General features: G+C 40.7%; 1 long non-coding RNA gene across 1 annotated transcript in view; it reads left to right on the top strand.

The window, feature by feature from the left end:
- Positions 1-15,317: 15,317 nt before the first annotated feature.
- LOC117353890 overlaps positions 15,318-22,676 on the top strand; it is a 243,113-nt gene continuing 235,754 nt past the window's right edge. Inside the window, exon 1 of the long non-coding RNA XR_004538064.1 lies at positions 15,318-15,403. This is a non-coding gene — a long non-coding RNA (uncharacterized LOC117353890). The remainder of the gene's footprint in view (positions 15,404-22,676) is intronic.

Genomic DNA, 22,676 nt, shown 5'->3' with positions numbered 1-22,676 from the left:
CTGCTGCATAAGGAGAGCAGTGAAGGGGTGGTGGTGGACACAGGGGAGGTAAAAGGAAGGGAGAATGGACAGGGCGAGCAGGCAAGGGGTGGTGATGGACAGCCAAGGAAAAAGAAAGACAGAAAGAAAGAAAGTGGCTAAGGAGAGAGAGAGAGAAAGAAATAGAGAGACACACACACATATATTCTAGAACCCGTTAATGTAATGGGCTATAAGACTAGTATATATATATACACACACACAAAGGGAATGAGGAACCAGTAAAAGCTTGCCTTTTACCATATCTTGATAACTTTTTCCCCTAATAGTTAAAACCTAAAAATTAGAAACCATAATTATGATCAAACCTGCTTTCATACATCTCATTTCAAGGCACTGGGTATTTATTTTACTGGTTTTGCAGTTTTCATGTTTTAGATATAGCTAGAATAACAATGAAATTTGGTCATAACATATTAGTCAAGTGGCTCACAAAGTTTCTACTTGAACCCCGGTTTTCTCTGTAGTGGATGTGCCTTACTATTTTTGTTCATATACATCATGATTTAATGGCTTGGGAGGGAATTCATCAAAGGGCACTAGTGTGTTGGCATGTGCTAAACACATTAACGTGCACCAACAATTAAGATGTCCATTATGGGCTAGATTCACTAAGCAAACCAATCGTGTACCGATCGGTTTGTGACCCGTTTGTGACCCGTTTGTGACCTGATTTCCCTCCGACCCGATTCACTAACCTCTGTCCCGATCATCCTCCTATCTGCGCATGCAAATGAGGGGGATAGAATTCAAGTATATAGGCAGGCAGCGATTCACTAAAAAAAACTGTAACACCGACTGGGCTGTCCGATCAATAAACAAGCGACTGCTGGGGACCAGTCGTTCACGTCGTTTCCGACTACATCTCCTGCTCTCTGTCCCGACTTTGCAGATCTGTGCTCTGGACTCTTCTGCTCTCTGTCCCGGCCGCGGGTTTAAAGCAGGTTAAAACCACGGGCTCAGCTTCTTGATCATGTCATGACTCTGTTGCAATCATGGGGCAGAATTGAAACCGTTAAAATGATTATAACACCTAAAGTCAATTTTGTTCTTAGTATGATTCCACAATTATTTCCAACCTTGTTTTACAAATCGATAGATAAATATATCTCATCTTTCCTATGGAATCGAAAGCCACCAAAGATTGCCCTTAAAAAACTTAAAGCCTCCAAAGATACAGCGGGAGTATTATTACCCAATTTTATAACTTATCATAAGTTCTTTATACTGCAACAATCTAGCCACTGGTTCTCCTCAGCCTCCAGCTATTGTCCTCTTTGGCTGCAACTGGAGTGCTCACTCTGTACCTTCTCTCCTTCACTAACTGCGCTGCTGACATCTCACTCAAAACTGCATAAGACTAACTCCATCATTTCTCAATCAGTTTCCTGTCTACTTGAATTGGATAAATTGCTCGATGTTTTTATCCATACTTCTTCTTCGGTCTCCCTCTGACATTACCCACGATTTCTAATTGGCAAAGCACCAATTTTTTGGTCCACCTGGACTAAATTAGGGATCTGGTCCCTAACCAACATTTGTACACCAGCTTTACAACTTTTGACATTTGCAGATTTACGGGACAAATTTGCCCTCCCAGCCTCGGCGTTATAGCAATGGTTACAACTCACTATTGTAATTACAAAATCAAAAATTTTACATTCTACTGTAGTAGGAACTCCTTCCTTGATTTCACACTGCTCTCTGCATATTACAACAGGCCATGTAGCATCTCAACTATATACGAACACTGATGCTTCGCTACGTAAAGTCTGGGAACTTGATATGAGACACCCGATACAAGACAGACAATGGATGGCTCTCTGGTCCAAAATAATCAGATTCGATCCAATCAATGTTTCTCTTACATCATAGGATGACTTGGACACCCCAAAAGCTTCATATTGCTGGTCTTCTCCCTTCTAACAAATGTTGGAATTGTAAGTCTCTACCTGGCACCTTATTTCACATGCTGTACGAATGTCCTCTACTGCAATCCTTCTGGTCAGGCATATGGTCTATATTTCATCTGATTTTTAACATTCAATCTGATTTTTCTCCCTCAGTCATTCTATTGAAATCTGAAGTTTCTATGATTAATATACCTCAAACTCAACGTACCCTATTTGATACGCTTCTTATCATAGCCTTAAGCCTCATATTTTCTAACTGGAAGTCATTTGATTCACTGTCAGTACATTTTTAGTTTCAATCGGTACTACTCCAACATAAACGTGAATGTTGATCTCTACTTACGCACTTCTGTCTTCCAAAGTCCACCTTAAATGGATCGCCTTTATGGAATATCTGGACTCTCTCTAATTTACTTCTCTCACTGCATTTATTATCATTATCATCTTCATTCTATTTACCTGCTATCTCTTTCTCTCTCTCTCTCTTTCTTCTTCTCCCTTCTTGGCCTCTGAGGGACTTTTCTTCATCTATACTTTTTTTTCCCTCTCTTTCCTTAGATAGTCTTTCCTTCCCTCCCTCCCTACGTTACATTTTCCTTCTCCTTTTTCTTTCCCTTTCCTCGCTTGTCTTCTTACCCTCTTTTTTACATCCCTCTGTTGGTATCATGATTATAGAATGTTGAATATTGTATTTTTCCTTTGCTTTTTTCACTGGGAAATTCTTCTCTTTATCAATTTTACTTAATGCTCAATGTTGTTATTATACTACATTAACTGTATACCTTTTTTCCTTTTTGTATTTTGCAAAATTTCAATACATTTTCAAGGAAAAAAAAAAAGCAACCACGGGCTCGCTGGGCTGGCTAAAAAGTTTTAAAAAGTAAAAAAAAAAAAAAAAGGTAGCTGCTCTTTAAGCATGTGCAGACCATCTTCAGGACAGAATCACTGGGTTAGCACGTGCTAATGCAAATTGTGTTCATTAACACAGTATCACCCTTTGATGTATTCCCTCCATACTGAACATGTTTTAAAAACTGCCTTTTCATGATGGTTTTTCCTGTAAACCATTCCACTTTACATTATATTTTAGTAGTGTTTTACACTATGTTATATAGTTAATGTTATGCTCATTTCATAGCTTTTGTGTAGTCTTTGGGCCAATATTCCAAAGGCACTTATGCTATCAAATAACATATTTATTCCTTTTGGAACTGAAATAAAATGCAGAAAGAATCAATTTTATCTTTATAAAAATCATCTATATTTTTTTTTCTAGTGCAATTTATGGTTTTCAAAAGATGCTGGATAGTAGGATTGAAAATTCAAGAATACAGCTAAAGGCATTCTGTCTTAACCCTGCTCTACATTGACTGCTCATGGGGGTGAGAGGGTGCTTCAGCCTCCATGACTGTGCAATCTTTGATCTCTCTATTGGGAATCAATTACTTATGCCTGCTAACTAACCACCCCTTTTACCCCTCCCAGACCCCACTCTCTTGCAAGCCATAGTAGCAGTTATCGCAGCAAATGCTCCAATGCCCATTAAATCCCTATGAGCGTTGGAGCAATTATCGCAGCAGTAGCCACTACCGCAGCTTTGTAAAAGGAGCCCTAAATTAATAATAAATTAATCTAGTTGGTTCTGTTGTTTTGAATGATTTTGATAGTAAATAAAATATGAACTCACCCAGCAATGTTAATAAAAAGCTGTTTTTTAGCCTCAAGCAATTCTCAAATTAAAAAAAAAATATTATATTTATCTGCCTTAGTGCAGACACGGAATAAACATGAAACATCAGAAGTTAATAAACTATGCATGTTAAACCCTAGAGTGCCTGTTGAACATCAAACATATAAAAAAAATTTTCAATATTCTCAGCTGAGAAGCAGTTCAACTGTTTGGAATAATACATTTTAAAAAAAGTTTGTATACTGTCCTTTAATCTTTTACTTTGAAATGATAAAATATGCATTTTTGTTTCTGACTTCTTGGGGGAAGATATATTCAGGTCCATTAATATTCTTTATCATATCATTATTTTTCTCTAGCCATTGTAATGATGCCTTTTTAATATACTGTAAAAAGCAATTATTAGCCTTGCAAGAGAGGCATACCTGCACATTAATGGTTTTTCACTGTAATACAAATAGGCAATTGGAAATACTTCTGGTTTGCAATTGCTATTTGTATTGTACTTTATCTGGCAGAACAAGGAATGGTGAGTAATGTAATATAATGTAATTTATTTCTTATATACCGCTAAATCCGTTAAGTTCGAAGCGGTTTACAGAGAAATATGCATTAAAGGATACAAAAAAAAAAAATAAAAATAAGGTAAATAAAGAATAGGTACTTGAAATTCCCTTACTGTCCCGAAGGCTCACAGTCTAACTAAAGTACCTAGAAGACAGTTACTGAGCAGTAGGAGTAAAAATAAAGACAGAGATAATAAACAAGTAGTTCACCAGAAGGTATTATCTCCTTGCAAATGACACTGCATTTCTAAAATAATTCACTGAACAGCTTCTTTTAGTTGTATTTAAAGGCTGTTTCTAGTGCAATGTGTGTAGTGATCATGAACACTGTAGTTTTGCATCTGAACCCGCAAGTTGTTTACAGAATGCTGTCAATCATCTTTTAAACACTGCCTCCTTCCCAGGGAGCTGCTCCTGCCCCCTCAGTTTTTTTTCCTGTAAGTTGCTCAGAAATGTTTCTGCTCTGTGATTCTATTATTTTGGGATATTTTTTTTCTAAGTGTTCAGTCGGCGGCTCAGTGTCCAGAGGTTCCCACTTGCTGGGACTTCTGCCTGGGAGCATTTCCTGTGGTATTATCAAAATTGGTGGGGTGAATGATGCCATGAAACTGAAAATGATGCCATGAAACTGAAAATGAATTATGATTTCCAACTAGAACCTGCTTAGGAAAAAAAAAGTTTATTTGGTTTTATGAGTTAAGCAGGGCCTCCGGGTCCCATATATTTAAAACATAAAATATGGCTAATTTTATTTTCTTATGTTTATAAAGAATAGTCTGTCAGAAATTTTCCTGTTTTGAATTAAGTTAAGTTGCGCCCATGGTACTACAACATGTAAATGTATTTAAAATGAAAGTTAGTATATGCATACAATCTAAGCATGCACATTTTAAAATCTCTGTGGATATGCATGCAAGTAGATATCAAGATACTTTGCATGAAAACTCCCGAAGCAACAGAATACATTTAGCACATGCATAGATTTCAGAAAGAAATGACGCTGTTCCTGTTTTCTCAGTTACTCTTTTTGCAAAGAAGTGACTGTTCAATTTAAAAACTTGCAATAGTCGATAAATATACACGAACCATATCATGGTATTTGCAAATTAAAAGTATTAAACAGGCTAAGGAACTGACATTCATGTGTAATGTGTTGGCTATACTGGTCTTCTGTAATGGAGCCAGTGAGGTTTTACATATATATTATATACAGAAGCTTGCTGTACCCATAGAGGGCTCACTAGTGTGTAGTAAGGGGATGGGGAGGAGACTGGCCAAGGTGACATCTTGTGGGGGGCACCAGCACCTCTCTGCCCCCGTTCCCCGCTCCTTCCCACTCCTTCCCCACCATGCATGTGCTGTCAGTTTCCTCCCACAGTACTTCTAGATCAGTGGTCTCAAACTCAAACCATTTGCAGGGCCACATTATAGATTTGTAAGTACTTAGAGGGCCACAGAAAAAATAGTTAAATGTCTTATTAAAGAAATGATAACTTTGCATGAGGTAAAACTTGTTATAGTTTATAAATCGTTCCTTAATTGCTTCTGATAATTTTAGCTACACAAAGCTGAAACCAGCGCAACATGCAGAAAGTTAAGTTTAGATAGTTTTTCACTTTCTGCATGTTGCACTGCTTTCAGCTGTGTATCGCTGAAATCATCATAAGCAATTAAGGAAAGATTTATAAACTAAAAAGAGTTTTACCTCATGCAAAATTGTGATTTAGATTCTAAAGTATCAACTGCAAGAGACAAGATTTTGGTGTAGTCCTCTAGGCTTTTTTGTAGAGGGGAGAATCAATATCTAACTTGTGCCTGGAAAACTTGTACCTTAAGTGTTCGGTGGTCGCGTCCACAACAGCCTTCAGCTCTCACCTCCTCCAGCACCGGACACAACCGCCTTATTACATCAAGCAGTCACCACCAGGAAAGGTGCCGAATTTCGCGAGAGTCCACGAGATTACGTACACAAGCACAAGCTGCACTGCCTCCAATGGTTACCTTACGTTCTGGAACATTGCCCGCCTCACTACTGTAACATCATGCAAGCACTTTCCTGCACCTGTACGCAATTGTCTTCTCCACTCCACCTCACAATTGCGTACAGATGCAGGAAAGCGCTTGTGTGAAGTTACAGCAGTGAGGCGGGCAACGTTCCAGAACAATGGTAACATACCAAGGGCCTCAAAATAGTACTTGGTGGGCCACTTGCGGCCCGTGGGCCGCCATTTTGAGACCTCTGCTTTAGCTCATCACTGGTGTGAGCAACAGCTCCAATCTGCAGCTCGTGTTGGCCTTGACTCTCCCTCTGATGTCACTTCTGGGCCCCAAGACAAGGAAATAACATCAGAGGGAGAGCCGACACCGGCACAGGCAGCAAGTTGGAGATACTGCTCATGCCAGGGAACTTAAAGAGGTACAGGGGAAGGGGCACTTGTGGTAGGGGTGGGGGCAGAGAAGAGGGCACAGGGCACCACCACCCCAGGCGCTTCCCTCTCTCACTATGTCACTGGGGCTCACAATTTAAGTTTTGTTTTTTAGTTGGGGCAATGGAGGTGTAAGTGATCCTTTTACTAAGCCCGTTCTCATGGTGGCCAATCCAGGCCCCTAGTACCTGGCCAAAACCCAAGGAGTAGCAACATTCCACGCTACCAATCCAGGGAAGCGGTGGCTTCCCCCAAGTCTTTCTCAATAACAGACTATGGATTATGGACTTTTCCTCCAGGAAATTGTTCAAACCTTTTTTAAAATCAGCTACACCACAACCTCTGTCAATGTGTTCCAGAGCTTAACTATTCTCTGAGTGAAAAAAAATTTCCTCCTATTGGTTTTAAAAGTATTTGCCTGTAACTTCATCGAGTGTTCCCTAGTCTGTAATTTATGACAGAGTGAAAAATCGATCCACTTGTACCCGTGTGTGGTGGTGGTGTTGGTGGTTGAAAGAAGGCCTATCCCCATTCAGGCCCACCCATGGCTACACTTCTGCTACAAAATATCTAGCTGGTTGCTCTAGCAGGCAATATACCAAAGAAATTATTTTGTTTGTTTGTTCTGTTTAGAATAGTAAGGCATCTGATCATGAAAACCCGATAGAAATCCACAGTGCATTACGTGAAGTGTGTGGTGAGTTAACAGTGGACCATTGTACAGTTTCTCAGCGGGCAACTCGTTTTCGGAGTAGTCGTGTGAGTATAGATGATGATGCAAGACCAGGAAGGCTGAAATCAACAACCGATGAACAATGTGTGAAACTCGTGGTTGATGTTCTTGAACATGATCGTCGTGCAACATGTGAGGAACTTTCTGAAACCACAAGGATTCCACCGACATCAGAATACTGAATTCTGACAAATTATTTATAAAAGAGAAAAATTTCTGCATGATGGGTCCCCCCACTTCTTGACTGCTGAACAGCAGCAGAGATGTCTGGACAAAGCAACAGTGTTGAAACAGACATTTGACATTGAAGGTCAGGCATTCTTGAACCGTATTGATGAAACATGGGTCAGAGACTTTGAGCCAGAGCTGAAATCACGGTACAACGAGTGGAGAGCTCCATTTTCCCAATGACTCAAAAAAATTTTGACAAGCTCAATCAAAAGTCAAACAAATGATGATTTTTCTTATGATCATGAAGGCATCATCATCACAGACACAGTTCCATGTGGAAGAAATGTCACAGCAGTGTATTATGATTTTTTGCATAAAATGTGCAGAAAAATGCACAAAATCTGACCTCAGTTGCTCTTGGCTGGGCCACTCATTCTTCATAATAATAATAATAATAATAACTTTATTTTTTTATACCGCAATACCACAAAACAGTTCAGAGCGGTTTACAGGATAAGAGACTGTACATTTACAGCGAAGTTACAGCTTAGTTATAGCAAAGTTACATCGAGGTTACAGCATATCGAAAAACAGTTCAGAGCGATTTAAACAATGTAGGTGCGGAGAATTGGTTAACAATTATATGGCATAAACCAGTGACAATTACAAAAAGATCCAATAATTGTTGCATGGGGAGAGGGGAAGGGTAGGGAGGGAGGCAAGGGATTATTAGTTTGGTCGGGGGGACGGGGGTTAGAGGAATTTATCAAAGAGGTATGTTTTTAGAGATTTCCTGAAGGATTGGTACGTTGGGGCAAGAGAGATGAGAGTGGACAGGCAGTCATTCCATTTGCCAGCTTGGAATGAGAGGGTTTTATCGAAGAATCTTTTGTGGATGCATCCTTTTGGGGAGGGGTAGGCAAACAGGTGTGCATTGCGTGTACGGTTAGAGCCTGGGAAGGTGAAGTGGCGTGAAAGATATATCGGGGCTGAGCCAGTTAGGGTTTTGAAGCAGAGGCAGGCGAATTTGAAGATGATCCTTGCTTCGAACGGTAGCCAGTGAAGTTTCCTGTAGAAAGGGCTGATGTGGTCTGATTTTTTGAGCCCGTAGATGAGGCGGACTGCGGTATTCTGAATAAGTCGTAGTCGTTTAATGGTTTTCTTGTAGGAGCCCAGATATATGATATTGCAGTAATCCAGGGAGTTTAGAATTAGGGATTGGACCAGCAATCTGAAGGTGGGAAAATCAAAGTAATGTTTGATGGAGCGGAGTTTCCACAGGGTGGAAAAACATTTATTGACCTGGGTGTTAGTGTGTTGTTCTAAAGTGAGGCATCGGTCCAAGATGACTCCGAGGATTTTTATAGTAGAGTTGATTGGATATGTTATGCCATTAAGATGCAGGGTGGTGGATGTTAGTTTGTGGTTGGGACTTGCAAGGAAGAACTTGGTTTTTTCTGGGTTTAGTTTCAGTTTGAAGCGAGTGGTCCAGTTTTCTACCATGGTGAGGACAGTTGAGATGAATTGTTCTGTCTCATTTGACAGTGAGGTGATGGGTATGATGATTGTAATGTCATCCGCGTATATATAGGATTTCAGGTTATGGTTCGATAGCATGTGTCCCAGTGATGCCATGTAGATATTGAATAGTGACGGGGATAGGGGGGAGCCCTGGGGGACTCCGCAGGGGTTGCTCCATGTGTGGGAGAAGGTTCCGTCATTATGGACTTGGTAGGTTCGGTTTTTTAGGAAGCCTGTGAGCCAGGTTAGTACTTGTCCGGCGATGCCTATGGAGTCGAGGCAGTTAATCAGAATGTCATGGTCTACTAGGTCGAAGGCACTGCTGAGGTCAAACTGTAGTAGCAGTGCGCTGTTTCCCAGTGAGAATAGTTGGAGGAGGTGATTGGTTAGTGAGGCTATGGGGAATGTCATCATTGAAAAACTACCTCATGCTCCCTACAGTCCAGACATGAGTCCATCAGTTGACATCCTTACCATGGACATCGTTTTGCATCTCTGGAAGAGCTTTCTTCTGCCGTTACCTCGAGCCATTCAGCAACTGAACAAAAATGGTGTCTTGGGTGGAATAATGAAGCTTCCTGGATGTTGGGACTCGGTCATTGCAAAGCAGGGAGAATATATTAAAGGATTGTAAAGAAATACTTGAAAAAACCAACAACATGTAAATTAAAAAAAATAAAAATAAAAAATAGTGTGCATTATTTATGAAATGACCCTTATAGTTTAATCACTCTCTTGTCTACCCTTGGCTGATACTCAAATGAAAATTCTGATGGACACTTGGTTTAAATTTACCATGTAAGTATCTAATAGCCAAGACTCTGTAATACATAGGATATCAATCATATTTATCTGACAACAAATAAAAAATAATTGGAATCATTTTTTTATTGACCTGGTATTTAGAAAAGTTGATGTCAGAACATTGTAGCAATAGATTACCTCAGCTGAAAATCTTCCCTTGTGAAGACCTCTGGGCAAAACCTTTGGTCTAGTTCTTTCATGCTTAAACAGGCTGCTTTTTATAATTCCTATTCCTTTATCATCCATTTTACAAAGTAACTCAATGTGAAAGTTCTTCCCTGAAAACTCTTACTCTGATACATAGTAGGATATAAGTGAAACAACTAATCAGTGCTCAGTTTCTTTAAAAAGAATACTAAAACATCCCTTCAAAAATCCATGCCCTACAATAGAACACAAGTTCAGAAAAGAAAATTTGGACTTGATAGTTCAAGTGACCTTACAGGACCTTTGCACAGAGACTTCTCAGCATGTTGTTTGGACCATTGCCATTGGTGTTACTGGGATGCCAGAGCTGAGACCACTGTTCCTTCTAAGCTGAGCGGGAGTCCTCCAACTGCATTGCTACCTGTGGGCTGTGGTGCTTCAATATTTTTCAGTCAATAGGGCAGGCAAATTCCCTGGAGTTCTGCAGAGCTTGGCTGTCCCTTATTATTGAAAAAGCCTCACCCTTCTTCTCCAGTGTGAGAGAGAACTGTTGCCATATTTGAGACCGCTTGGCTTCATGAGAATCTTAGTTTAGCACTACATCCGTATCAAACCGGCTTTCGCTCTAATTACTCTACCAAATTATCTCTACTAGGTCTCATCACTACTATACACTACTTTCTTGACCACCGAAAATCTGTCCTCCTTATCTCTCTTGACTTGTCTTCAGCGTTCGATACTGTCGATCACTTTCTTCTTATTGATCGCCTTAGAAACTGTGGCATCACAGGCTCTGCTCTTTCATGGTTTGCCTCTTACTTTAATGAACGTAACTTCAAAGTTCACTCAAGAGGAAACCTCACCTCCTATAGCTCAAACTTAGGGCGTCCCACAAGGCTCCATTCTCTCTCCTTTACTATTTAATATCTTTATCGTTCCTCTCCTCACTTTAGCTCAGTCTATCGGTTTCACGATTTTCGCATACTCGGACGACATTCAACTACTTCACCCCATTGATTCTTCAAACATATCTGAAATACAAGAAATTAATTCTAAACTGGACAAAATCAGTGATTGGCTTCACACAAACAAACTTTCCCTCAATATCAACAAATCCTGTGGCTTACTTTTTCCAATCAAGAACAACAAAATATAAAAGGACAGATCCTTATCAAATCTTACCCTGTAAAAATGGAAACAAAAATAAAACTACTTGGTGTAATTATAGACAAAGATTTAACTTTTCATGATCAGATTAGTTCAGTGGTAAAAATCTGCTTCTATAAACTCCGGCTTATTCGTTCTTTAACTTCTATTCTCAAAACCAAAGCTATTACAACCCTTGTCCATTCATTAGTTATCTCTCACCTTGATTACTGCAATTCTCTTTATAGCGGAATTTCTCAAAAAGAATTACGACGTTTACAGCTCATTCAAAACACGGCAATAAAACTCAGACCTAAGTTAGGGAAATATGATCACGTTACCCCCCCTTCTGAAAGAAGCCCACTGGCTACCTATCACACACCACGTTACCTATAAAACACTTATGCTAGTCTTTAAAATAAAACTCTCACGTCTTCCTCCCTTTCTGGACAAACTCCTCATCCCTTTCTGCCCCTCTTGGACTCTTAGATCAGCAGATCAGAACCTACTATCTGTTCCCTCTATTAAAGAATTTTATTACAATTAGAAATCCAATTTCTCCGTTGTCGCCCCAACTTTATGGAATGCCTTACATCCCCAATTTCGCCACGAAAATTTCCTAGATAAATTCAAGATTAAACTAAAAACGTTTTTATTTCAAGATGCATTCCACAGCTCCTAAACTTCTTATTGCCAAGTCTGCCAACCACTTTTAAGAAATGACCCAATCCCTAATGTTTTATCCCTCTCCCTCTCTCTTCTTTTTAACCCTAGTTTGTTGTTGTTTTTTTAACAATGTAACTTTACCCCCACCTTTCTTCTTCAATTCTTACTCTCATGTATGTCTTTGTAAAACGTCTTCAATGTTCACTTTCCCCCCTTTTATAAGCATTATTTAAATTCTTTATTTTATCATAACGTTGTAAACTGGCTAGATACTTGTTGATGGTTGGTATATTAAAAATAATAAAACTTGAAACTTGAAACATTGTTCTCCCGCCAGGTTTTTCAGCGTTTATTTCTAACAATCAAACACAGCTTGGGTTCTCTATCTAAGTCTGGAGAACAGTGCTATTTCCACAAGGTGTGGACACACTCCTAGCTTGAATAGGAAAGCTGGTAGAGTGAGACGATTCTATAAAAGTTGATCTGCCTTAAAGTCATCAATTGTGAGTGTTTATTCTTTATTTCATGTTATTAAAGAAAGTTGCTCAACAAATACATAGTCTGGCTGGTAACACTAAGATTACAGAAGGGTTAACTGAATAGGAGCTTCTTACAGTTACCAATAACTCAGAGTAAGTTCAATAGTGTTTGGCATCTTCAGAGAAATCCATGCTTTCAGCACAAGAACCTGAGAAAATCCATGGTCAAGACTGTACAGTAAGCTGTAGCTGTATAGTGAGATTCAGTCAGCACAGGATCAGTTCAGATAAATTCAAAGTGACATCAAAGCAAACTAGGACTTCTGGCATCTATGAGGCTTCTTTAGCTCATCATAAGTCATGCAATTGGGTTCATGTGGTTATTCATCAGTGATGGTCCAAATAAGTTCAACAGCTCACTTTTTATGCTAAAATGCAATGCATGATTCACACAAACGGACACTTCTGTTGAAACAAATCCAAATGTCTGGCATCAAAGTGCCTTCTTCAACCTTCTACCAGTGATGCCATCCTCACACTTTATTTGTTTTCCCTTCATTTAGTGGATGCAAGTACAAAAAATTTCATGAGCGACAACTTTCTTTTCAAGTTGCATTGCATGATAGTGACTTTAAGAATCTGTTTCTAACATCTTACTCTTATCTTCAATTTAGAAAGTAGTTGAAAACTCATCTTTTAAAAAAATTCATAGGCAAGTAATGTTTTTTTTCTGTTCAAAAATTTTATTAGTTTTATAATGATAACAGTAAACAATACTAGAAAAACAATTTCACAACAGAAGGCATAAGAAAATACCTCAGCATGTGGTATAATACTCACAAGTTGCAAGGGTGAAATTCTCATAATTTACAGTTCGTGAAGACAAAATATAGACATAACCAATACATTAATATAGTAAATATATACAATATGGGTTTAAAGATACCAAAGGACCATTCAGTATAATATATTGCAATGTGTAAACAAAGGCCCCCAAGCATTATTATATGAGATTAGACAGTTAGTTTTCTCTGCGTTAGCCTTTTCATATTTAGCTGTTAAGCATAATGTATTCCACCACATATTGTAATCTGTATTAGTAAGATTCTTCCCATTATGTAATACATTTTGTAAAGCAAGTGTACGCATAATACAAAAAAGTTTAAGGCCACCAGAAGATAGAGGTAGGGACTTATCCAAACAACCAAAAATGATTTGTGAGTGAGTAATTTTTGTTGAGAGGGAAAACATAACTGATATAGTGTCGCATGTGCGTGCCCAAAAATTCTCAAGGAGAGGACAGTGTAGTAACATATGGCTCAGAGACCCAGATGTAGATTACAAGACCAGCATAGAGGAGGAGTGTCGACATCAATTCTGTTAGAAAGGATTGGCGTCCAACAGTGGTGTACCAAGGGGGAGGGGGGGGCGGTCCGTCTGGGGCGGTCCGCCCCAGGTGCAAGCGCTGAGGGGGTGCTCCCGGCCTGAAGTCAATGGCATCTGATTCCCCCCGACGTCCGGTTCTCCCCCCTGGCGTCTGGTGTCCGGATTTCCCCTCCCTGGCCTCCCCACACCATTTACTGTAGCGAAGCAGCCTGCAGCAAGATCGTAATGCTAGCGATCTTGCGCTGCTTCGGTGCTGTTTCCTCTGCCCCGGTCCTCTCCCTCCTCTGACATCAGAGGAGATGGCGGGACCGCGGCGGAGGAAACAGCATGAAGCAGCGCAAGATCGCTGGCATCGCGATCTTGCTGCAGGCTGCTTCACTACGGTAAATGGTGCGGGGAGGCCAGGGGGATGAGCGGTCCTTTGGGGTGGGGCAGCAGTCCTTCAGAGTGGGGCTGGTAAAATAGGACTGAAAACAAGGCAGTCCTATCTTTGCCCATTTAGCTATGTAAGGTGCATTAAGGGCCTGATTCTGTATAGGATACCTGGTCTCAGCAGCCGCATAAGCGGCTTTTGAGAATTGAACACGGGAGTGGCCTTATGGATCTAGCCAATCAGAGTGTTAGGCCACTCCCAGTGCATCCCAGGATGCATTGGGAAGGGGAAGGCCCACCATTCTGAAGAAGAGGGCCTGTTGGCCAGAGGGAGTAGGTCCCTCTGGCCGACCTTGCTTTTAAAAGTATGGGGGGGGGGTGTTATGGGTTCGGGAGGAGTGCTGGCAGGAGGGAGTGGGCATCTCTTGCTGGGGATGTTGAGTGTATGTGCAGGACAGAGTAGGCATTCCTCCTGCCAGGATTGTTTCACGGTTTGCAGCAGGAGGGAGTGGGCATGCTCCTGCCGAGGATTGTTTCACAGTTTGTGGCAAGAGGGAGTGGGCATCCTTCCTGCCTTGGACAGTGTATTTGTGTGGGGGGGGAGAGGAGGATTCGGTGGTGGTGGTGGGAGAGAGTGGGCATGCCTCTCACCAGCTGACTTGTGGGGGGTTCAGGGGTTCGCTACCATGGCCACTCAGCTGATCGCAAAAGGAAGATTTCCTTGCCATGATCAGTTTAGTGACTGTATATTTGAAATGTAGGCCAGCATTGCAATGGCCTACATTTTAGGTGCCTATCGCGGCCCTAGGAAGACGCCTAGGACTGCTTATGCTCACAATGTGACAAACCTAGCACCAGCACTAGTTTTGCCCCTAATAGGATTCTGGTGACCAACTTGAGTCTGACCTCTCTTGCCCACATGATCAGAACAGTAGTGATCTGGAGCAGGGACAGGCAGACTGGCAACAGCAACATCCGGTCTATAAGTCAGCTAGGATAGCCAGAGAGAAACTAGCTGAGCCTAGAAAACTCAGGCAAAACAGGCAGGGAAAGCCTGCAATGGAACCAAAGCCCATCCCCCTCTACAGGCTGATTACAAGCAGGCCGAAGCAAACAGACAGCAGTGGGAGGAGAGAGTGATGAGGATGAGTCACTCTAGTAGCACAAAGCAGTGCGTGAGCTTTGGGGCCAGGAAGCACAGACAGAGGTTCCAGATTGGCTGATGCAGGAGGTAAAAGAAAGCCTCCCACCTCAGACTTCCAGATCCCTGAATGAATGGAAGTGCAAGACGCTGGCCCTATGCTAGAGAGCCAGGCAGAACTCATGGACACTAACTGAAAGACAGTGAGTAGCTGAGAAGCAGCCTGTGGGGTTTTTTCCTTTCTTTCTGAGCAAGAAATGCCTTATGAATTTGCTGCCTGTCTTTGAGCTAACTATTATTTCGATTCAAGAAGTGTACTTACCTGAATGTTGATAAATTGCTTTCCTAAAGTGAAGTTTGGGGCTAAAGAACCTGGGAGCTGTATGAATGGGTTTTTAGTTTGGAAACCTTACTGTGACTACCGTTTGCTGGTAGTATAATCACATGATCTCCCACAGCTGAACTGCCTTCCAAGGGATAGCTGCAGTGATAGTGAGCTCTTTGCAAAGCTGTGCTGTTGCTTGCTGCCCAACAGAGTATATAACCCTTGCTGCTCTAAGAGTTATCTGGACTTTATATGAATGCTGGAAATCTATCTTTCATGCCTCTGTGACAAATACTGCTGAGAGAAAGTTTGGTTTTCTGTTTTCAATACCAGTATAAATTCATTGCTGAGCCAGAGTGCAGGAACAAACTGCATGTGGTTTTCTTTTGTACCTTTATTTTTCTTTGAAGCTGGATTTGTGAAATGCTGCAGGTATTTGCCTTTGGGTTATACCTTTTGGACCGCTAAGGTCAGAATAAAACTATTATTCATTCTTGAAGAAGTTTGTCTGAGTTTTGGTGACTTGAAGCCAGTACTTACCCTTTCTCTCCACAGCCTAGGCAGTTTCCTAGGGCCCATCAAAAATCCTGAGGATACCCCTGGTTGTAGGGGACATGCCAGAGCATAAGGTTTGTCACAGTTTAGCTCCGCTAAGAGGAGTGTTTGTGACAACCTAAGGCCACTTTCGGGCAAAACTATGCCCATACCCAACCTTGGGCAAGCTTAAACATCCCTGGGCGCTTCCATGCACCCGCGACAGACGCCTACAGTGTAGGCAACCTGCCTCACGTTTTTTTAGAAAATGTGCGTCCTGATTGGCTGGTTAGACAGTGGTAGGATGCCTACCACTGTCTACAATCGGGGCGTCATTTATAGAATACAGCCCTAAATATCCACTCACACCCACATAACTTCCAGGTCAGTAGCTGACCCTGGATGTTCAGTGCTGGAGTGCAGCCATGGCTCAACATTACAAATCAAATATTAAATTTGACTGTGGCTGTCAACACTTTCCAAAACCACTGACCGCTGTAAGCTGAATATTGCTCCCTATGTTTAACAGACTTGAAATATACAGTGCAGCTCCAAAACTTGCCCTATTGGAGTGGATGATGTTATTTCTTTCTTTCTTTGCGCTTGATGGATCCCCTTCTTGCAGGCTAAGAGCAATTTAACAAAGTTTACATCAATTACAGAGCCACTGAATATAAATATCATTAATAATAAAAGCAAAGAAGCAAATTGAAAACACAATACGGAATACACAAAGATTCAGAATGAGCAGTTAAGGGACAATTAGTCACTGCTGAATTAGATACGTCTTCACATTAAAATTTCACTCACCTAACGGCACCATCCTGGCTATTTTAGTTGTCAAATTCTCCTATAAATATGGTACAAACTTACAGGGCCATTGGCTGCTTCCCACAATATATCCATTTCATGGATTAATACTACATAATTTAGGAGTAATTTTATAACTGCACATGTTTAAAAACTTGGCTGGATTTTCAAAAAGAAAGGAAATATTGTACTTAGAACACACACCTTGTCTGGATTAATTTTTGTGCATATCTGCACATTTTCAAAGTATGCACATAAGTGCACAAACTGCTGCACAACCCTGCCACTGAAATTGCTAAAGTTTAGCCCAATTTTATAAAATCTATTTCTGTGGGTAAAGCTGAAAGCGCTGTTTTTATCCTTAGGAATTATTTGGAATATTACCTCTATTGTCCTTTGCTGTGTTAAAGAAAGGAACCTTAGGGAGGAAGTCTACATTTTGCTCTCTATGCTAGCCGGGAAACAAATTAGGCTTCCTTGGGGGTCAGTCCATATGAATTATTCTTTGGGAGTGTATCCCAGGCCATTCTGTGAAAGAGTTCAGAGAGGAACAGAGGAGGTACCAGGAGGTGCTGGGAGAAGGATATCTGAGCCCAAAATATAATCTCCTATTCAAAATGATTGCAGGGCAAGGTGAAGAGTATCTGAACTAGCAAAGGTGAATTTATTTAAGAGTCAGGAGAAACAGAAGTTTTACTATGATAAGAAGAAGAAAAAAAGAGACTTGAATCCAGGAGATAAAGTTTTAGTGTTTATCCCTTCAGGTCCCCATAAGTTTGTAGCTCATTGGAAAGAACTGTGGTGACCCATAAATTAAATCCTGTGAACTATGAAATCAAGGATGAGAACATAAGAACATAAGAGTAGCCTTACTGGGTCAGACCAATGGTCCATCAAGCCCAGTAGCCCATTCTTAAGGTGACCAATCCAGGTCACTAGTACCTGGCCAAAATCCATGTCTTTCTCAATAACAGACTATGAGCGAGGGTGATTACAAACTTATCATATAAATGTGTTGAAGGAGTGGAAGGAGAGAAAGGTTCTTAAATCTCTTCATGAAGAGGAAAATGATGAGGACTTAGGTCCACAAATATTGTAAATGCAGGATCTGGAGCTTGTAATGGTCAACCCTAGCCTCACCCCAGGCCAAATGGAAGAGGTACAGCAAATACTAGATGAATTTCAAGGTTTGATTTTACCTATTCTGGGCCAAGCCAGAGGAATAGAACATGATACCATTATCACACTAGGCCGATAATATGATTGAAACCATATTGTTTACCCCAGGCCAAACAAGCTGAGATAGAAAAGGTGGTGAGGGAAATGGACCATTGGTCTGACCCAGTAAGGCTATTCTTATGTTCTTATGGAAGAAATGGAAGTAATAGAGAATCTAAGAGTGCTAGGGCCAGCTCTATTGTGCTGGTTCCTGAGCCTGATAGGAGTATTCGCTTTTGTATAGACTTTCATCAAGAGAACCAAATTTCATAGTTTGCTATCTATCCTATACCTCAAATTGAGGACTTGTTGGGTAAGTTAGGCACAGCCCAATCTTTGACATTAGACCTCACCAGAGGTTACTGGCAGATCCCACTCACTTTGGTCTCCAGATACAAAACAGCATTTAATACCCCATTGGGACCCTATCAGTTTGTGAGAACGCCATTTGGACTTAATGGGGCTTTAGCTTCCTGCCAACGCATGGTCGACAGGTATTGAGAGATCATGGTGATTCTGCGGCAGCGTATATGGACAATGTGGTGATTTTTTCCACAGATTGGCCATCTCATCTACCTAAGGTAAAGGATGTATTAAAGTCTCTGAAAGAAGCTGGGTTAACTATTAATCCTCCCCCAAATGCTCCTTTGCCGAAGAGGAGTGAAATATTGGGATTATTGGACTTGACAGGAGAAAATTAGACCTCTTCTCGACAAAGTAAAAAGCATTGTAGAATTTCCCCAATCTGAGAATAAATGAGTGCTAAAGGAGTTCCTAGGTCTAATTGGGTACTATCGACAATTTATCCTTCATTTTTCCATAAAAGTACATCACTTGCCTGATATGTTAAGAAAATCCCATCCCAATCATCTGCAATGGGGACCTAGTGAATGTGAAGCATTTCAAATAATGCAGGAAGCACTATGGCCCATATTCTCTAAACGGTGCCTTAACTTAGGATCCAGGCACACCTTGTGACAATATGCTTCCTCATACAGTATAAAGGCCAAATAAGTTCTACTTATACAGAAGCCTTTGACCCTTCTCCAACAAATTGGTGCAGAGAAGAACTAGAAAATTTCTGATTCTAGTATAATCTCACTAACATCATCATTAACTCTCTCAGTACCAGGCATATTGTGAAATAATGCAACTCTAAAGAAAAGTCTCATCAGATTTCTGTCATGAACCTCAGCCATGTCTAACATCAGCTCTGGCAATTAAACATTTCAAAATCTAACATTTTCTAATCATTAAATACAAAATAAAACTATTTTGCTAGCTTTGTTATCTGGTTGTTAGATTTTTTTTTACATTGTATTGGTCTAATCTCTAGTTTCTAGTTTCCTCTGTCTTATCCTAACTTTCTTCAAGGATCTTCTGTCCATTTGACATTTCTTCTCTCTTCATATCCATCATCCATCTTCCCTCTATATTCCTTTCCTTTTTCCTGCTCTATGTTCAGCATCTCCCCCTGTCCATTATCCCCTCTCTGTGTCCCTGCCATCCATTGTTCAACATCACCCAATTCTCTATCATTCAATGTCTAGCATCACCCATCTGTGTTCCTATTCCACCCCCTAGTCCATCATCACTCCTGTCATATTGCCCCTTTGCTCTATCTCCCCACCCAGGTTAAATATTACTCCTGTTTCTAACCTCTTCCTGTGTGGCATTACCCCTTCAGCATCTGTCCATCTCTCTCCTCTCCATTCTTCATCCTCCACCCACCATCCAGCATCTTTCTTCCTTTTGTGGATCCTGCATATATCTCCCACAGATCATGCTGGGGTGTGGGTAAGATCTTCTGTCACCCACATATGTTTCAGGAATTTGTTCAAGTACCATCCATTTCAGATCCTGGAAAACATGAGCTTTCTCCTTACAGTGAGTGACCATAGAGGCTTTGATCACCTTGTGGGAAAGCCTACTCTTGTGTTCAGACAGTCTAGTGCATATCTGACGCATGGTACATCCCACATACACAAGAGGACAAGGGCAAAGAATAACATACACCACCCCCATAGATTTACATTTGGTGCAGCCCTTAAGTTTGTAAATTTTCCCAGTATGAGGGTGTCTGAAACTGTCGTCTTGAAGGGATAACTAGACTGTCTGAACACAAGAGTAGGCTTTCCCATGAGGTGAACACTCACTGTATGGAGAAAGCTCATGTTTTCCAGGATCTGAGATGGATGGTACTTGAACAAATTCCTGAAACATATGTGGGTGACAGAAGATCTTACCTTCACTTACGTGAACCATACTGGATTATAGAAATGGACACAGTTAGCCTAACTGGATTGAATGACACCATTGAATGGAGCACGCTGCTGTAATTGCCTGTGCTTGTGTGTATGTTGTTGATAACGCTTTTTGAAGATGATGCGTTTTTCAGCTGTTTTAAATTGCTTTGCATCTCTGCCATTCTTATCTCACTGGCGGCATCTTACAAACCTGCGACTGGCCTCCTCAAGGAATGTTTCTTCTTGCCTAAGCTCCTGAAAAAGGGTGTTTGACCTGAAACTGAACCAGTTGAGCTTCCAACTTGGTGGTTTGCTTTGTTTGAAAACAGCGATATTATTCTGAGAGTATGAGAATGTCGGATATGAACTGTACTGGCAGCCATTGCAGATAAGTTTTTTTACTTCCCCTGGTTTTGAGTCCTAACTTTGAAATGTTGACAGCACTGCATTAGTATTAAGTCTGTTGCTTTCTTAGTTATTGCACTTGCACTTTAATATTCATTATAATTTGTGCACACGGTGGGGCCTGTGATGGTGCATAGCGTGGCTTAAGAAAGAGCCCTGCTTCTAAGTGGTAAGCCAGGAGCACTGGTATCGGTGCATCATAGCTTTTGCTATAGCACTGAGGCCTCACCTTTCCATATTTAATATTGATAGTTAGATCATCCCTATTTTGGGCTGGGACTTGTTCGTGTGCAGTGTTGCCTACCTTTCTCAGTTTATATCTGGGGATTTTTGTTTCTTTAATGACTGGGAATAGCATCATAACATGAAAAAATAAGTAATGCATAATGCATCAAATTCTAACTAGATCTATTCAAGTATATCAATATTTTAAAGCATTACAATGATTATATCATCCATTAAGTTTGGAAAAATGTCAACCTTTTAAATCTGTTAGCAATGAGAGACAACTAAATATATGAATTGAGAAAATTAGCTATTTTGAATGCCCTTAATTTTAATAGCACTAATTTGTCATCTAAGCTATGTTGACAGTAGTTTTGTTATGGCTTATTTTGGTTTGTAAAGGAGTTAATTAGCAAGGTTAGAAAAGCCAGTGTAAACTTTGAAAATGCGGAAAAAAACTTAGGTTTAAAAACCCCCCAACCAATGTATTAAAAGCTACAACTTCAGATGATTAAGTAGGCCTGCAATGACTTTGTACAATAGGTAATGGTTTTTATTTTAAAAGCATATAGAAAAATATAAGATATATTAAAAACAATATACTGTATGTATAATCCCTGGAATAATGGTGAGACTACATTTTAAATATTGTGTACAGTCCTGGAGACCACACCTTCAAGTTTCTTTATTTATGATATACTGTTTATCAAACGGGTATCTAAACGGTTTACAATAAAATGACATTTAAAAGAAAATAATTAAAATTAAAGATATAACATATCTAGAGTTAAAATTTTAAAAAATAAAACAAAAATGGAACATGAACAGACAGACGCACATGAAACGAGGGGGAGAAAATAAACAGGATGGAATCAGTTCAGAGGAAGACTACTAAAAAGGTTGATGGTCTTCATCCTAAAGCATATGGGGACAGATTAAAGATTTCAATATGTATACTTTGAAGGAAAGCGGGAGAGGGGAAATATGATAGCGACGTTTAAATACCTACATGGCCCCCCAACCAAAAAAGCGTTCCGCTGCCTATGCTTGTGCATGGAAAAAGGTGGTGAATACATGTAATGGCCTCCTGGTGGAAGTGGTAGAGACAAAAAGTGTATTTGAATTCAAGAAAGCATGGGATAAGTGCATTGGCTATCTGGGCAAGAGGAAGGGATAGTAAATGGCATCAGAGGAGTAGCTAGGGAGGTTGGCGCCCAGGGTGATAGCACCCTGCATCACCATTCTGTGTGCCCCCTGCTCTTCCCCACCACTTGAGTGCCCCCACGCCCCTTGCCATTTGAGCACTCATCCCCCGCATTTCTCTTGAGACGTTTGCCGGCACGAGCAGCATCTTCCACTGTCCCTTCTGACATTATGTCCTGATTCTGCGTCCAGGAAATGACATCAGAAGGGAGCCGAGGCCGGCTTGAGTAGCAGGTGGAAAATGCTGCTTATGGCAGCGAATATTTAAAGAGGTATGGGGAGGGGAGGAGGGGTGGAAAGGAGAAGAGGTGCCTGGTGCGCCTCCACAAAAACGGTGCCTGGTGCGATCCGCTCCCCCATCCCTCTTACTACGCCACTAGATGGCATGGATAGGCAGACCAGATAGGCCATATGATTTTTATCTGCCTTCGTTTTTCTTTGGTTTTAGTTTCAAAATACCCAAAGCACAGAAGGAAGAAAGACAGATTGGTTTGAGAACTGGCAGAAAGG

This window comes from Geotrypetes seraphini, chromosome 1, assembly GCF_902459505.1.
Source record: "Geotrypetes seraphini chromosome 1, aGeoSer1.1, whole genome shotgun sequence".
Classification (NCBI taxonomy): Eukaryota; Metazoa; Chordata; class Amphibia; order Gymnophiona; family Dermophiidae; genus Geotrypetes; species Geotrypetes seraphini.
This window is presented reverse-complemented; position numbering and strand designations above follow the sequence as displayed.